Source organism: Pteropus alecto, unplaced genomic scaffold (genome assembly GCF_000325575.1).
Source record: "Pteropus alecto unplaced genomic scaffold, ASM32557v1 scaffold202, whole genome shotgun sequence".
In the NCBI taxonomy this organism is placed as follows: domain Eukaryota; kingdom Metazoa; phylum Chordata; class Mammalia; order Chiroptera; family Pteropodidae; genus Pteropus; species Pteropus alecto.
The window spans coordinates 2,982,896-2,998,715 of NW_006432451.1; the positions used below are offsets into that span (position 1 = coordinate 2,982,896).

The 15,820-nt window shown below is 40.0% G+C and overlaps 1 protein-coding gene across 5 annotated transcripts in view; it reads right to left on the reverse strand.

Annotated features, from left to right (window-relative positions):
* Positions 1-15,820, reverse strand: part of ANKS1A (ankyrin repeat and sterile alpha motif domain containing 1A) — a 175,762-nt gene that overhangs the window by 143,498 nt on the left and 16,444 nt on the right. The gene's annotated exons all lie outside the window — the stretch shown is intronic.

The following is a 15,820-nucleotide window of genomic DNA, read 5'->3' on the forward strand; positions in this document are numbered from 1 at the left end:
AGAGAGAAAATGAATTGAAACAACAACAAAAAAACCCAGAAACCCAGATAAGGTCCTTAGCCCCATTCACCCTGCTGTAATAATGCTTTTATTTGGGCTTTTGGGCTACAGCCCTAGTCTGGGGGAAACCAGGGCTCTTCCTTATCGTAACACTGCAATTTCCCTGTGACTGAGTGCTCCCGACACAGTGATTTCAAGCATGAAAATAGGAGACTTTTCAGATGATCCTGTGACGACTGCGGCTCTAAAAGGCTGCTCTCTTCTTCCACTGTGTTTCTTTTTTGGCAATCTCAAAAGCAATCATGTCACCGGCAGTGTCTGACCATGGCAGTGGAGGGCTTTACAGAGATTTCAAGTAGCAGAAGTATGTGGTCAGTGAATACAGGGAAGGGAGGACAATAACCCCAACATTCATCAAGGTTCAGAGGTTCCCTTAAGGAAAACAGAGATGAAACCCCTGTATCACCTGATACTCTGAGAAGCCTGTAGCTCAAGAGGGTCTGGGAGAACTGGCAATACAGTTGAAGAGTAGCCACCAAAAAGCAAGTACCAAGTCTGAATAAAGCAGACCAGGTGGAGCTGGGCATCCTGTGAATGAACAGGGAAAATGCCAGCCATGCCTACTGCTCCTGCATTCACACTGCAGCCAAGGAAGCTGCCTCAGTTGCTCAGGGCTGCCCTCTCAGTTGTATGGGGTAATTATCTTCCTGCCGGCCACAAAACCTTCCCCTAACCTGCGCCTCCTTCACTCCTCCTCTCTCTGACCAGCTTTTTGCATAACCATTACATGGGAATAGTGACTCAGGTCACGTTGTCCTTCTCTCTCATGTCTTCATCAGCCATCAAATCCTGTATGTTACAGTATTATTTCAAAACACTATCTAAATCTACTGCTCCTCTTCATTCTCACAGCTAGCACTTAGTCTAAACCTAAATAAGGTGAACTATCAGAACAGCTTCCTGGCTGGCCTTCTGACTCCTGTCACTCTCCTCACTTCAATCCACCCTGTAAGTCCACAGTTGACTCATCTGCTTGAATTTCCAGTTCTTCATGTCATTCCACAGCTCAGAAACCTCCCCCCAACCCCACGTCCCTCTAGTAACTAATCTTTAGTGTTAGAATTTATCAATCTCCTATGCCCCAAACCACATACCCAATCTAATTTCCTATTACCCTAATCAGTTTTCTTACAGCTTCTAGAACACATCAAGTCCCTTCCTACTTCCACATTCTCATGCACTGCTCCTCCTCTCTTGCAACTGTTCTCTGCGTGACTTCAGCCCATTTCAAGCCCCACCAAGAAAGTTTCTCCTGACTACATCTCCTTCAACCTACCTCCTCCTCCTCTGAATTCCTCTAGCACCTACACCTGTACTACTCATTTTATGTAATAATAACATTATTGAGTACTTAGTATGCGCCAAGCACCATTCCAAATGTTCTACGGTCATTCGATTCTTACAACAACCTGACAGAAATATTCTCATTTTACAAACGGACAAACTGAGGCACAGACAAGCTAACTGACCCAGGGTCCACAGCAGGAAGTCCTGGAGCCAGAATTCAAACTGGTGCCAGAGAACACACCACAATATGGTGCTTCATATTGCACCATGATTATAAGTTACTCAATGGCAGGATCCAGGTCTATAGCTCTCACAGCCCATCCCCAAAGTTGCACACTAGCAAATACTCCATAACTGATGACCAGGAAACAAGATCAAGCTCCAATCAGGAACTAGTTCTGGTGCCTAGCAGCAGCTTAAAGACAAGCTTTTCTCCTCCTGGGAGGCCGGGGGGCACCAGGGTAACAAGGCTGTGAGTGAGCCCTAGCACCTTTTAAACTAACATCTGACTAATGTGAGTGCTCCAATGTAAAATCCACCTCAAGTACCGAGACAGGACACACTCTGTCAGAACGCTTTGCACCTCAAAGTCCACAACTTTGGGGTCTGAAATTCTACAGTGAGAAATACTTATTTTAAGGCATTCAAATAAGCTGCATGATGCAAATTAAAAGGGCTCACAAAACAATTCAAAAGGTTCCATTCTGGAAACTCTATGAGTAAAGTGATGTCTCCTTAGAGAAAGGGTCTTCAGCTTTGGCAATATTCCTCCACCCCCACTTAATAAGTCCAGGGACAGAAATCATTTATCTCTGATATCATTAACCTCAAGAGGAATGGCTCTAAGAGGCTGGGAACACTAAACTTTCAGAGGACTCTAGAAGCTTCTGAGGGACTGTCTTTCTCCCTTAAACACATCCAATCTAATGCATGGATGGCCAAGAGAGTCCATGGGTGGCCCACAAAGAGGTTCCCCAACTGCCATAGGTAAGCTTCCCATGCTGCCACCACCCAGAGAATGGGGTTTCTGCCAGAGAGTCCAAGACTCCAGAGTGACCTGCCCCTCTTGCAAGTGAGCATTTCCTGCCTGGGTCCTCTGCAGGGTAGCACACCAATGTCTGGAATGGCAATGCTGCTTTACTACAATCTGTGATCATTAGAAAATATAAACCACACCAGAGAGAGAACTACACAAATACGACCTTCGTTTTTCTTCACATTAACCTATGACACGTGAATGCAGGTAACAAGAACTGAGCCTTTTTATAGCCTCCTGTAGTTTTACTCTCTAATTCTAATCCGCTCCTGATGAAAATCTTTCAAGGTGCTCTCTAAAACAGGGTTTCTCAACTTTAGTACTACTGACATTTGGCCCAATAATTCTTGGTTGTGGGAGGCTGTCTTGTACATTACATGATGTAAACAGCATCCCTGGTCTGTACCCACTAGATACCAGTAGCACTACTCCCGGCCCCCAAGTTGTGACAAGAGACATTGCCAATGTCACACTGGTTGATAATCATTGCTCTAAAGAAACTAAAGAAAGATCAATTTAGTCTGAATCCCAGAGAGCACCTGCCCATATCCAGTTTCAAGCTGAGGTTACTTTCCCTCCAGTTTCCCAAGCCCTATATACTGTTCCCCAGAATTCTATTGACAAAATGACTCTGAATAAGATTCTCTAATTCTTGACAAGAAGGCTCTTCCTCCATGTCTTGGCAGTTAAGCCTCCTTTACGGTTTCTCAACTATTTCTCTAGAAAGGTTTTAAGTTTCCTACTCAGTCACCCCTGGGGCACCAGCTTACCCTTCCATCACACACAGTGTGAAGGCCTTCTGCCCAAGGCCCAATTACATGCTCATTATCTGGTCAGAGCAGGGGACTAACCAGACTTCCTTCCCTGGCACCCTTGATGTCCTTAGTCAGATATGACTTCAGGAAAAAAAACTAAGGGGAGAAAAATGTACTAAAGATGGTTTATGGAAGGCCTAAAACAAATGGATTTTATTTAAAAATAATCATTTACAGAGGATGGGAAAGAAATCAAGAGTCTGCTAAGGTAGTTGAGGCTTCTGAGAAAAAGGATAATGTGAAACTAAACAGATCAGTAAGGTACTAAGAATTAAAAGTCTCCTTGTAAATAAAACGCAAGGAAGAAATATGAGGACACTTGAAAGTCCAATAGACATAAACATAATAGTAACTGCTGAGTTGCCAATTTTAAAAAAAATTAGACTTCAACAACAAAGGGGCAAAAGATCTCTATAATTAGGCAGGAAAAACAAAAATGCTACTACAGGAAATTAAGACTTCCAAGGTCAGATGATATTAATAAATGTAGTAACAAACAGATTTTTATGCCTTTGTCTCTCTAATCATTTTGACTCTTCCTCCACCTTCTTGATCATTTCAGACAGCTTTACTTGAAATGGCAGGAGCCACCTATTTGGAAATCCAAAAGACCCCATGCCAGTGGTTGCCAAACCACATTCAGAAACAGCAGTGCTGCAGAGAAACATGAAACTTAACAAATTACACCCAAAGAATGTCTCCTTTCGGAAGGGTTAAAGACAGAGGAAAAAAAAACAACAAAAAAAAACAGGAAACTGCACTTGTAGAAGCTTTTTGGAGTAGAAAATGTGTATAACTCTTATACACATCTTATATACAATTTTATGAGGACTACAGTGCGTACTGAGGGCACAGGTCTCTAGGACCTATAAATGCATAATGATAACAAGAAACCTGAAGATCGTTGAAAGAAAAAGCTAGAGGAAAGTGTATCTAAAAATGAAACTCTAACCAACTATCAGATTTCACAGACCTGGCTAAATGGTTCATGTTAATACCCATAAATACAGGAGAAAAGAAAAACATACACACCAAAAAATCCTCCATTCAATGCCAAATACAAAAAGATCCTAGGAGGCCATGGGGCCAGGCCAAGCCAACATTCCCAGTGCATTCACTGTCCAAAGAGCTTGCTTTTTTCTAAACCTCCTCAAGAAGTATGAAGCCTCTACCTCTGCAAAAGGACTTGGACCATCAAGGAATAGAGAAAAAGACAGACATCCTTCAAACAGCCTACAGGCTTTTTGAGCATGGAACTGTGTGGAATAGTATGGATTCCGACACTGGGCACAACCCAGGTACTTAAATAAGGTTCAAAGAGTTGATCTTCCTCTCTCTATCTGAATTCTGGAATCCTTTCTTAGGGTCTCGGAGAAAAAGAGACACCTCCCTTCTCAGACTCAGACTCTACCTCTCCTATAATCTACTCACTCCATTATTTATGATGTAGCTTGACAGACTTCGGTCTAAATACAAATTACTAGCATTCTGAGCTTGGGCAAGTGGCTTAAACTCTAAGCCGCCTCATCTGTACCTGGCACACAGTAAACATTTGATATGTGCTATTAACATTATCCCAGCATTTGCAATTGCTCCCTTTCTGTGAGGGTATTCCGTTGCCTTCAGATATGGTCAGAACAGAGAACCCCAGAGAAGAAAAAGGCTTCACTGGGTTCCACTGCCCCAAAAGCCATCCTATTTCAATGTGTTCCGTCCTTTCCAAATTTGGAAGTCAGTGTTCTATGCCCAATGGCCTCACAGTAGACTCCCTAGCCATTCACTGCACGGTCCCTCAAGGCAAACATCAGCTTTCCACCACCTTAATGGAACCATACTCTCAAAGATCAGTAACTCACACAATCCTAAATCCAACTTCAGTTTGCATTTTCTGTGATATCTGAAGCAGTCAACACAGTTGATGAAACTTTCCCTTAAATTCTCTCTTCCCTTGATCACTGTATCATTGCCTTCCTAGACTTTTGCAGTTCTTGCTGGTTCCTCTTGGGGTGACATCTCTGGCTCCACCCCTTGGGCCTGGCTGTGGAAACGCTTGGAGCTCAGTACTTTGTACCCTCTTTCTCTGCACATGCTTGCTCTCAGGGGATGCAGTCACCCTCACAGCTGCACCTCACCATCTTCCATTAGGATAAACCCCAGAACTACAAGAGCTGACTATGAGTGAGCCTAAGCAGAGTCTCATATGTGTTTGAAGGAAATCTTCATCCTGCAATGACAGATTTACTCTCTTCAAATTGCCAAAATGCAAAGCCAGGTGTGCTGATCAAGGTGGGAAGGCAATGTATGCGGTCAAAGCAATGTGTGAAAACAATAGCTTGAATTGATAGGGTTACAAAATGTCTAAATTTCTCATGACATCTCCAGTCCTGACAGGTACAGTGTGGTGGTGAGGAAATTGGGCTCTGGAGCCACAGTGAATCCTGAGTCATCCAATAATTACTTCTCTGACCTTGGACATGTTACTTAGCTTCTCTATGCCTCAGTTTCCTTACCTGTAAAACAGGGATAACTGTACCTACTCATAAGGCTTTGGGAGAATTCAATGTAAAGCATTAGCACAGTGCTTAGAATACAGTTAAAGGTCCTAGAAATTTTAGCTGCTGTTGCCCTCTACTTACTCTCATATTCGGAGCCACAGTCAAAAAAGAATGTCAATGAAGATGTCCCAACACAGACAAGGGGGAATAATCCACACAGGAAGCAGAGCAATCCTTTCAATGACCTACATGTAATAATCTGGAGGAGGGTATCAATTTATTCAAAACATCTAGGTGTTCTTCTGAGTCTCCCCACAAACCTCTAATGCCTTTAACATTGATTTACCAAAAAAGTCCGATTCTTTTACTAGCCAACAGTTGCTACCAACACTGAGTCTGCAAGTTTGACAAGATGGACCCACTTCCAAAAAGATCCTCAAGATTTTGTGGCTCAGGTTGTTGTGAACACCAAATATTAGTTGTTTTGATAAATAAGTCATTATCTACACCATCTTCTGATCAGAAAGCTTTGAGTTATACTTAGGCTTTTTGACACTATAAGTTATCATGCAGATACCTACATTAGAAAAAAAATTTAAATAATAAAGGGTTAAAAAGATGTTAACATTTTTGGAGGACTTAAAATCAACAACAGAGAGTCTTCTTTTTCTGTATCTTCAGAGTTCTTAGAGAATTTCAGAACTAGAAGGAGTCTCCAATATTTTCGAAGGCAAGGCTTTCATCAGCAGCTACGTTTGGAAGCTCCTCTGAGTCCTTGTGCCCTCTGCTTTGGTGAGAGACTGAACCAACCAGAAAAGAAGGGGATTCCTTCCGAGCCATGCAAGGTGGCCTGGACTATTGCACTAGAAGCAATTCAGCCAATGGACACTAATTAAGCAAATGAGCGCATGCCAGTCCCACACTGTTGTTTTTTTAAACATGCAAATAGAAAATTAAAATGTAATGATGTTACCAAAGGCTAGTACCCTAATGATCCTTAGAGGAAAAAACAGATATTGTATTATTCTGATTCATTAGCTTATCTTACTACCCAGAAGATCAGCTCTAGTTCCAATAAATCTTAATTTCCAAGCCCATCTGTGTTTTGTTGTTTAAAAAAAACACATTCAGAAGAGAGGTGGAACCTATTCTTTGGCAAATAGCGTATTTTGATAGAAAGTCTTTATATAGACTGTTCTTTGGACATGTTGTATAAGTTTTTTGTACCAATCAGAGATCTAGGTGGCCTAGAGGGCATGATTAATTCTATTTTTAACTTCTGAACAAAACTAAGAAATTAAGCTATAAAAATAGATGTTTCTCTGCTCTCTCCTCTCCGTTTCCAAGTTTGTTGTTTTTGTCCATAATCCTTATCTGCCTGCATGACAGTCTCATTGTTTTGTGACATTAAAGTTTTGCAAATGCACAATGTAAGACCATATTCAACTCAGAGTCTTCCCAGAAGAAGGAACCAATTCCTTTAATGATCACTTCTAAAATCTTAATTGTACTGCTCCTTAGAGAAGAGGTGATGAGGCCCTGACATAGTAGCTGTGGGCAGGAAACCAGACAGCTGACAAGTCCTCAGCAAGACAGTGAGCATAGAACTAAAATAGTATGTGCCATGAAGCCAGACAAACCCAGGTTTAGAGCCCAGCTCTGACATTTACTAAGCTGAATGAGCATTTTACACAATTCTTAAATGAGTCTATTTGCATGTAAGTGAAGGAGATGAATTCGATGAGAGTATCCAAAGAGCCGACTGTAATATCTGGCACAAGTACGCTTAATAAATATCATTTTCATCTCCAAAGCTTGGTGTATCTTTAAAAACTGCCCTAGGGAGGAGGGGGGAGGTAAACGGGGTAAAGGGGGTCAAATATGTGGTGACAGAAAGCAATCTAACTATGAGAAGTGAACACACAATGCCTTACTGTTAAAAAAAATTTTTTTAAGTGTAACTGATTTTGTTATTCAACATTAAGTAGTTTGGCTGATGAAACTTTATATGTGGTATGTCATATTTTATTTCAGGAGTCTCCTAGCATTCTTTTCTTTTCCTAAGGCATCAAAGAGCAGTTATTGGTCTAATTATTTTTCCCATTTCTTCCTAGTTATATTTCAATCCAACATGCATGATGTTTCATTCTTTATTAATCTTGCCTCATTTTTCCATGGATCATTTGCTGCCAATTTTTTTGGTGAGCATTTTACCCTCATAAAAACATTGTTAGTATACATCTATTATAGAGACACATTGTGGTTAAAAGGGTGAAAGATTAATGTATAAATGAGTAAACGTCACTTTGTCTGAGAATACTTGTTTTAGCATCTTGTTTGATATGCTTGGCAGATTTATTTATGTCCTCCACTGAACTCACTTTGTTTTTATTACAGATGTAATGTCTCTCATTTTTTAATTTGGTTTTATGTGTATCTCTCATGTAGATAATGAGCTTCTTATGGACTAGGTCTAGATTTTACCAATATTTATATGCCTGGAATATAGGAGAGTTTTAATAAGCGTGTATTGAACTAATGTAGAAATATGTCCATGGTTTTCCTTTGCACATATTTATTAATGACATATTTTCATTTTTTATGAGGTGTTATAAATATATTATTTTTAAATGCATGTATTTCTTCTCATTTCATGGAATTTTAGTCAAGAGTTGGGAGATGCATGTGCTCTGACGGTGGACATATTTTTACAAACTATATTAACAAAATGAGAATCTTGAAAATAAGATTTTTTTCTTATGGATTTTTAAAAAATATATAGGGAGGGAATAGGAATATATTTATAGAGAAAATATAAGGAAATATGAAAATGGTTTCTTATGTGGTCTACTTTTAATCGTTGCTAATTTGGACATGTCATCTCAGAGAAGGAAATATGTATATATATGTTTGCAGATACAGAATCCATTTATGATACATGTGATGTAATGAAAGTAATGTATGTTTGTGTATGCATGTGTGCATATATATGCATATAGTTGTACTTATACATAGAAATCTTACAATTTCTAATTTTCCAGTGACTCATTAAATTACAGAAGCTAATTATACTCTGTTATGGCACATATAATGTAATTTTCAATTGCACACTCCCTGTTTCCTCACTATGTGCTTGAATAAAGAATATGAATATTAAAAAAATTAAAAATTAAAAAATAAACAACTGCCCTAATGAGGGAACAAAGAAACACTTGAGCCTCTTGGCTCAGAACAAAACGGGCAAGCAGACTCATTCACCAAAAAAATAAAAAACAATTTAGTTAGGAAATCATGAAGGAGGAGGAAGAGAAGGAGGAGGAAAAGAAGGAGAAGAAAAAGAGAAGGAGCAGAAGGAGGAAAAGAAGAAGGAGAAGAAGGAAGAAGGTGAAGAAAGAAGGAAGAAGAAGAATACACCTACCCTAACATCTCAGATCAGGTAGAACAAAGAAACAATGTCTACTAGGCAATGGAAATACAACTGTGGCCAAGAAAGAGAACTTACATACCTTCAAGGGGCTTGCAGCCTGCAAGTAGATAGAAATAGGCAAATGTGAAATTACAATATAGTACAATAAATGCAACACAAGGAGTTATAGAACAGGCTCTGCAAGCACATAGAAAAGGCCAAACTAACACTAACTGGGAAGCTACTGTGTACTAGGAATATCCTAAGCGCCCTTGTGGATTACCTTCTATGATTCTCAGAACAACACTGCAAGAAAGCCACTATTATTATAAAGATGAAACAAGAGGTTAAGAAACTTGCCCAAAGTCATACCACTAAAAAGTGGCAGAGCTGGGATGTGAACCCACATAGCCTGACTCCAGAGTCTAAACACTTCACCACCATACCTACTGCCTTTTCTAAGATGAAGCCAAAAGCTTTCAAAAAACGAGGCCATGGGAAGTTTTTTTGTAGGCAAAGAGGTAAGTGTACAGTTCTAGATCCAAGTCACCACAGGGGCCAGGTTCAAGGGAATTGAAAATGAGCACTTAATATTTGTTAAATGAAGTAATGCTGAAGCATCCAGTGCAAAGCTAACAGTGAGCAATGAAGAAAGACAAATGAGCCAGACTGCAAAAGACTCAGACACAATACAGATTTTTGGACTCAAGGGCAAGCCACCATCCTGAAACATTGTTCCAAGCCAATATTTAATTTTCTCTTAGAAACAAGTCTCCTTGGGGGACTTCCCAAGGGACTGACTTCCAACTTTTTTGCATAGAGAACTAGAAACATTCTAGTTTACCAATCATAACTGATACTCATTCAGGATCAAGTTTTTTAAGGAATATATAAGTTCAAAATGTAACAATAACTTGTCAAATTTGCATTTAATGTGCTATTGTTACAAGTTGTTCCATAAAAAAAAAAATTCATACTTGCAGTTAACCTGTTCCTTTCAATAAATCAGAAGGTAACAGAATACTTTTAATGAGACTATAAAATTCAGGAAACAGATTTGGTAGCCATCTTTAAGGAGACCTTGAGACAGCATGCTAATAAATGTGATAAGAGTTTTGTGAAACTGATCCAGAGATACCTTTTATTGCCTTCTTACCTCATCATAATTTTCTAGAGAAAGCAGAGGTGCATTAGGGATGAACTTGTTGGCAGACGTCTTATCAACCCCATAGTGTCACCTCATACAAGTTATAAAGCTTACATTTAATAAGCACAATACTGTGTGCCAGGTGCAAAACATGTTCATATGTTGAAGATCTTCAAAAGAACCCTATGAGATTCAAAGGCCAGCTCTCTGCTTAGCAGTAAGTTATTTAAACTCTATGTATCTCAGTTTTCCTACTTCCAAGGAGAGAACGATAATAGTACCTACCTACCTCAGTCTCTGGAAGGAACAAGCAGAGGCTTATTCTAGGGATAGGGTGAGAGGGTAGAATGAGAAACAGGAAAAACAGTTCTGGAGTGAGCCTGAGGCAGAAAAACTGAGGAAGCAAAATAAGGTTCTTTAGGAAGAGCCTGTGTAGGTGTTACCAGGTGTGGGAGGGAGTCCACAACAAGAGAGAGCCTCTTCCTCTCTCCAGAGACTGTGCAGTTGGGGAGTTTTCCAAGTAGCTTATCAGCTTCCACCCAAGGCCCAACCCTCATAAACTTGTGACCCTGACCAGAACAGAAACACCTAGAATTTCCTAAGCAGGGCAGCCATAGAGAGAAGTGGAGCCCAGCTAGACCAGGGGCCTTCAGGCCTTAGGTCCAGAGAAGAGAACAGTGAGCCAGGAGCAAGTAAAAAGCAGTCAGTAGTGGATTCTGTAGGGACAGGATCCCCCTCCCCTCTAACCAGGTGGAAGAAAGCAAAGAACCTCTCTATTCAGAGAAGAAAGCAAAGAACCTCACTATTCAGAAAGATCTTCCCCTACATCACACCATCAGAGATTTTTTGTAGTTTAACAAACAGAGCGAGACAGGGTAGAATGCCATTTCATTTGCACTTTAATGTGAATTCTTACAAAAACTGATTTTTCTAACATCAATTTGAATCTAGCTACATAGTGGTTACAGGAATTTTGATAGGTAATTTGGAACACTTGGGGGCAGGGAGGCTCGTCTGGATCTGAAGAGAAGAGGTCACATAAATGAAAAGGTGCCAAAAGAAAACATCACTGACATCTGAACTAACCTCTAGTGAAACATGCCTCTCCACAAACTACACAAGAAGAGCCTTCTCCACTCAGCCAAGGGCCTGCTCCTGTTTCACCACTGGTAGCTCTGTCTGCCATGCCGGGGCAGAGGGAAAGCTGTGAGCACCATGCTGGGCTAGCTCCTTGCACCCCTCTGCCTCCGTCCCCTTCCTCTTCCTCTGCCAGTGCACACGGGACACTGGGAGGGCCTGCAGGGAGAAGTTTAGTGGTGAACCAAATAAAGGAATATGCAGGAGTGTTTTACGTTGCCCCGCTCCCCAAGAGATATTCATTAGAAGGGCCTGTGTCTCTGATTGTAAAAAGGAACTCCTATCCCCTTAATTACTGGCCATTCTACCTTATTAGTCTTCATGTAAAGTAGGAGGGCTGTAGAGTACACCTTTAATGAGAGACGACTAAACTGCAAGCAGTGAAGCTGCCGCCGCCTTAGATCTAGAACAAGAAGCAGTATTTGTTCACAGCAGGTGCTCAATAAATGCTGAGTGAAAGACCAAGATGGACTATACTAAATGACCTAAGAAAATTTCTCCAAACTCTAGTCCAATAATATGGTATTTTTGCCTTTATTTTTATGCAATGCGATTCCCAGCTGAACCACAAAGAATTATAAGCCCTACACACATGGGATTCTGAACATTCTGAAACTTTTTAAAGTTACATGGGGACAGAGTAATTTCAGAGGCAAAAGGAAGACTTTTACAAGAGACCAAATGAGGAAAAATTTCTTTAAAATGAGACATCTGGGAAACCTGGCAATTCAGTTTTTATTTGTTGATGAAAATTTCTTGGACCTGGGTTTGTCTCTGAATCACTCTTCTTAAAATAGAGGCTTTATAGAGAGCATTTTGTCTGATTTTTCTTCCATGGTAGGCTCCACTGAGAACACAGGAAGCAGCAGTCTCAATTCAAAGTAATTTCATTTTCACATTAATTAACATTTTAACTTCAACCCAGCAATACTTGTTGAAAAGTATACTGTAGAGACTTTGGTCTCATCCTTTCATAAATTATCATGTCCAGATTTTCCTCTATATTAACTAGTAAGATGCAGATATGATGCTCCTTTATTACCCCCAAATTCTTCAGAGGCTTTTAATTGGCTACAAGGAAAACAGCTCTGGGATGGAAGCAAATGCTTTCTCTGAGAAGATGGGAGCAGACAGAATCAGCTCTGTCTTAAACTAGGAGTGGACCCAGAAGAAAACTGAGCATCTCAGAGACTGAGTCTCAAGTACATGCCAGCCCAACTGAAAACAAAAACACACCCAGCCTCTTCTTTCACTTCATTATTATATTTTCATCAATCAAACTTAAATAGAAGAAAACCCTCTGGAAGGAAATTTTGGGAATATAAAAACCTAAACTGTACCTTAGTAACAAAAAAAACCTGCCTAGGCCTGAAGCTCCAAGATGTTAACAACTACAGATCTACTCTTATAGGCAGTGTGTCAACATTTTTCCCCAGCTGCCTACAATACTAACTATAGGGACTCCTTCACTCACCACGTAGGTATCTACTAACCTTCAGGCACTGCCATAGGAGCAGGGATACATGTGAGTGAAACAGATAGACGTGGCCTTGGCTCTCATGAAATTTATATTCTGGATGGAAAGACTCACTTCAAATGATTCCAGAAATAAATGTATGTAAAGAGCTAGATAATACTTCCCATTACAAACAGAAGGATCTTCTACATACATAATACCCCAAAACTCCCTTTTTGAGTAGAATATCACCCTGTTTTTACAGCTGAAAAAATGAGATAATTTAAGTAATTTACCCAAGATCATACAACTAACCACCTTAGTGTGGCAAGGGTCCATGTTCCCTAACCACATCATGTCACCTCTGCTCTCTCCCTGCTGCTTCCAGAAGCCCTCAGTGAGACCAACAAGAAGAAACAACTCTACAACCCATCCCGTCCCTATGCTCAGAACCTTCAGAGAGGCCTATGTTCAATAAACACTGTTTTGGGGTTCATAGTGCAATATTATACTGCTCTTCTCATTTCACTCATGGTGAAATACTCCTTTTAAAGTTTTGTAGAAACTAAAAAGAGTCAAAAACACAGAGCGCCCAAAGGCCTTTTCTAAGAATAAATCTAAAATGGCTATTGGGCCTGGAGGATTTCTAGCTACAGAAGAAAATGGGCTGGAACTTTACCTTAGCTCTGTTTTTCCCACCCTGGCCAACTCAATATTGCCTAACAGAATTTTTAAAACCATTTCCTCCCCAATCTTAGAAAAATCTTACTACCTGCCAAAACAATTAAAAAATACACTGAAAAAAAAAAAAATACACTGAACAGTGTCTTAGTGAAAACACTATATAAATCAAGTGGTGACGATTAAATCATTCTGGGTTTATCAGGGTGATTTACTAAGTGATGAATATTTTTGTTGAGCAAAATATGAGTACTTGTGTTTAAATTCTGATATTTTTAATTATCAAATTTTCATAAAGTAGCAGTGTAAAAAACATTTGTATGAATTTATTAAATGTCTGCATAAACTTTGGGAAGATATCATCCTTCCTGATTGATTAGTTTTAGACTCAAAGACTATTTTACTTAGTCTTGCCTAACTAGTGAATAGTTAAGGTCAAGAGACCGAGGCTTCAGCTCAGCCAGTATTATCATGTGTAACCCTAAAAAAGTTCACCTGTCTATGACTACTTATTTGTATTGTGGGCACATGAACTAGTCTTTCTCCATTTTACATGGTGGCGAGGCCAAATTTTATAGAGGCAAATGCAAAAGATATTATTTAAAATCAAGGTATTTGATCATCTTTCCGTACCTGGCTCCTAGTAGAGGGCCTACCACAGAGCAAAAACTCACTAAATGTTTGAAGAAAGAACAAAGTTCATCTCTGCTGAAGTTTGACAGCATTCATCAAATACAGGAAAGAAAACCTAACTTTTAGGGAATCAAATGGTGGGTCAGGTTAATCACAATAAAAATAGGCAATATACACTCAGCCAGGAGGACTACAATAAAAGGTTCTGCATCTCACCACCAAAAAGTGAACCAATCACCCATCACTCATGCCACATAGATACAAAAGGGCAGGTCAAACATGTCACTCAAAACCAATTTTGTTTCTCAATTCATCTAAAATGTATCCTTTTCTTTTCAATGATCCTCTAACCAAGATATCAAAATATTTTTACTAATACACTAGCCCTCTTTCTAACCTAAAATCAACTGTGCAGTAGAATGAGAGCGTTCTGTAAATAAATGTCTATTATATCCTTTCTACCTGCTAGATGAGAGATTTTCAGTTATTTCAATCCCTGTTCTTTAATAAAATGTGTTGCCAATTCTCCCCAGAGGTGAAGGGGTCTCTCACCCCAATGCTGTGCTCGTCCAGCCCTGGGTGGGCCAGCCAGTCTCAGGTCTAGAGCTCCACCTCCCTGAGGATCCCAGACTCCCAGAATACCTGGGATCAGAGAGAAGCCACAGGAGCTGCTCTGAAGGTGAAGTGAGGTGGGGAGAGAGAATAGGTCTGAGGACTACTCTCTCCCTCCACAGGGCTCTACAGTAGAGAACCTAAACTTTTATATTTAAACACAGGGGAACTAGAACATGCCATTGATAAGAATCAGACTATGAGAGGTATCAACAGAAAATGCTGACATTGATGCTAATTATAGATGCTAGAGAACCAACATGAAACTGGGACAATTTGAGTTGGCCATGTAAAAATTAATACTAATTATAGTCACTTATGTGAACAGCTTACCTAATTACCATGCAGCACAATAATGATCATGCATATCATTAAAGGTGTCAGATTAGCATATGAATGTTTGATTTCATCATAACACTGGTCACACACTGTTCAGTTTGCATAAACTGCTGCTCACCTAGCATGCTTGTTTACTCACAACTTAAAGCTAAAATGAACATCCCTAGGTGAACAAGAACTTGTATTGTAAAAGTATTAACACTCCCTGGGCACAACCTGAAAACTGGAATAGCAGAGATTCATGGGGGCTAAGAGCATTAGACAGATTCCAGAGGCAAAAAAAAAAAATCTATCTTGCAGTTGTAATTTTTATGACTCTGTAGCCAAACTGCCATTTATCTTCTACTCATCTGAATGAGGATTCTCTGCCCCACACACCACAATCCTTCATTCTAAACTGTCAAAGATTTACAGTAACAGGAAATTTGGAGTTGGGGTAGGCAGATAGTTTTGGCTGACTGACTGGAGAGAAAAGCTTCCTCTCAGCATAAAGGGTGTGGTTTGGGTTTCTTAATGACCTCTGAGGGTTAGAACTCCAGATATGACCAATCACAAAGCCCAGGAGCTTGTTTTGCCTTTTCTAGAAGTTTCTAGTCCTATGCAAATGACCACTTAAGCTTCATGAGGCCACATTCTCACAGCTAAGGATCAGGACTGTGAGTGAGGAAGTCCTGGGCGTCTAGATAATAGCACTGTGGCTTTAAGAATCCCACTCA